The 2,837-nt window shown below is 46.2% G+C and overlaps 1 long non-coding RNA gene across 1 annotated transcript; it reads left to right on the top strand.

Annotated features, from left to right (window-relative positions):
• The first annotated feature begins 993 nt into the window (after positions 1–993).
• LOC116798390 lies at positions 994–2,071 on the top strand. Its single transcript, XR_004360884.1, has 3 exons — positions 994–1,033; positions 1,545–1,639; positions 1,746–2,071. It is a non-coding gene; the product is annotated as an uncharacterized LOC116798390 (long non-coding RNA).
• The last annotated feature ends 766 nt before the right edge of the window (positions 2,072–2,837 follow it).

Here is a 2,837-nt window from a genome sequence, read left to right as displayed (position 1 = left end):
GACAGCCCTTATTCCTTCTTACAGTGACCCTTCCTTTAGTGACTTTATAAGTGAATTTCAGGCACTATTTCCATTTCAATTATTTACCATCAAAAGGCTCTTTTTTGTTGTTGTTTTCCAGACTGAATCCACAGTGCAGCAGAAAGTTAAAAACCCCAAAACCTCTTATCACTTGGTTTATTATCTCTGTGGCCCATATTCACAGAAAATTAAACATCTCAGCACATCAGTGTAGACTGGAAAGAGTCATCCATGTTATTTATCTTATTATCAGAAAACGCTTTTGAGCCATATTTAGGGGAAGATCCCATTGAGAAGTCCTTTGAGTAAGTGTGTGTTTCTCACTGAGTTTCTCTGAATTATCAAGGACAGAGTTTAGCAGTAAAATACACTTCAATACAACAGGCTGAAGCATCCAAAAGGACACTGAAAAGCCCCCAAATGCGACACAGAATATTAGAATAATTTCTATAAAGACTATAAATAATTATTATAAATAATATTTGTAATGCATTATTGGTGGGACATGAGCATCAGACCCCGCAGAGGAAAAATATAATAGATTTATCAGAATGATTCCAGTATCTCAGCTCCATCCCCAGTCAGCAACATTCCCAAACTGACAGTCTGAGGAGGAAAACTCCCTGTTACAACAACAGTTCTTCATTCTGGCCATCGAAAAAGTTTGTGCTGAATGTCGAAGACCAAAACAAAGCCTGCATTGAGGGCAGGAGGGAGAGAGCCTCATTCATGAGGGAAGGAGAAAAGGCATCAGGAAGATGATATGACATTTTGCAGGCATGTGGATGGCGCTGAATAGCAGCTCGAGAGCACTTTGGGGCAGTGTTACCCGCAGTAAATCCCTGCACGCAGCCTATTCACGGCTGCCCCTGCCCTGCCAGCCCGGAGCTGCCATTCCCGGGAGCGAATCCACACTTGTGACGCAGCCCGAGAGCTCTGAGAGCCTTCAAGTGTCTGTCACACAAATCCAGCCTTGAGTTCAGCGAGGCACAGAAGTGGTTTGGCTCCAGAGGTCGGCCCTGGCAGGTTCAGCTCAGCCTGTGCTGGGGAGTTTCCCCAGGCAAAGCTCCGGTGCTGCCCGAGAGGTGCAGGATCAGCTCTCCCAGCTGGAGCTGAGAGCGACTGAATTAATCCCAGGGCTGGAACCCCTCTGCTCTGGAGCCAGGCTGGGAGAGCTGGGGGTGTTCACCAGGGAGACCTCAGAGCCCCTTCCAGTGCCTGAAGGGGCTCCAGGAGAACTGGAGAGGGGCTTGGGACAAAGGATGGAGGGACAGGACAAGGGGAATGGCTTCCCACTGCCAGAGGGCAGGGTTAGATTGGGAAGAAATTCCCAACCCTGGAATGGATTTCCCAGAGGATGCCCCATCCCTGGAAGTGTTCAAAGCCAGGTTGGACAGGGTTTGGAGCAAACTGGGATAGAGGAAGGTGTCCCTGCCCATGGCAGGGGGTGGGAGGGGCTGAGCTTTAAGGTCCTTCCCAACCCAAACCATTCTGGGATTCTATTCTATGATTCTGTGCAATAGTTTTCAGTCAGTGACCTCTGTGTGCTCAGAATCACCTGGGTCAAGGCCCTCAAATGGCAGAACCCACCTCAAAAGTTCTCTGGAGTATCTGCTGTGTAAGACCAACTCCCCAGACTGGTTATTCCCAAAGAACATCAATTCCACCTTCCCTTACATCAGCCTTATTGCTTAGTCCAAGTTGTTTGCTTTCCATCTGCACAGGTTGAGCTGCATGCTCCAGAATGCAGAATTTCCTCCATTGTTTGGCTTCAGCAGGCTGGTTCCCTGCTGGAAATCAATGGGTGACTCAAAGCCAAGACAAAAGGCAGCCTTGTGTGAAGGTCTGGAGAATGCTGTGTGATACCCTGCTGCCCAAGGCACTCACACAATTTACAGCATCAGTTTAAGCTAACTTGAAAGAGTGCAAAGGATATTTTCCTCTTTATTTTGCTCTATGGGAGCGACTGTGTATGTTTAAATAACGCATTTACTCTTTCAAAGAGAAGCTGGGCATCCTCCAAACACAGTAAAGTGACTTTAACTGAGCAGATGGAATTGCACATTCCTTCCCTTGGATGCTGCTGGTGCAAACAGCCATAAAAAAGGACTCAGCCCCAGGAAACTCCCTTGGTGCTGGGGGTTCTTGCCCCTCTCTGGGGCAGAGGTGCAGCTCTGTGTGCTTCCCTCCTCTGAAAATACCACACACTGTGGGCAGATCAGCTCACAGGGGATGAAAATATTTTACTATTTTGTTTACTTTTGTCTGTGACAAATATACTTCAAAACACACGTGGACATGATTTGCCTCAGTGAGGTGATGGCTCCTACTGGTGCCACAGCAAATCCACTTAGAGTTCACTCTTTATTTCAAAGACCTTTCTGTTTGGAACATATATATTCAAAACTCTGGGTAAAAGTACCTGAAAGGGAATGACTTTATTTCTCTTCCCAAGTGTCAGGCATAAAGGCAACACAATAATTTTCTTCTCTCGTTGCTAAGTGGAATGAACTTTGGGAGATCTGCATCCAAAAAAAAATTCTGTATGTGCAAAGTGTCACCTGGGAATTAGCTATTCCTATGTATTACAGTAATCAGATTTTAATTCACTGAGAACCCTCCACTGTGCAGTACATAAATTTAAGTGCCACTAAAGCTTGCAAGAGCAGGAACTCACCTGTCCAACAGGACACTGGGTCATGGTGCAAGAAACTTCAATTCTTATTCCCAACCTCTTTTCAAATACCCACGTGCAGGGAGTGGATGTAACCTCATTGCTGAGCCTTGCAATAAACCTTGCTGAGTGTTGTATGTTT

This window comes from Chiroxiphia lanceolata, chromosome 25, assembly GCF_009829145.1.
Source record: "Chiroxiphia lanceolata isolate bChiLan1 chromosome 25, bChiLan1.pri, whole genome shotgun sequence".
NCBI lineage: Eukaryota > Metazoa > Chordata > Aves > Passeriformes > Pipridae > Chiroxiphia > Chiroxiphia lanceolata.
This window is presented reverse-complemented; position numbering and strand designations above follow the sequence as displayed.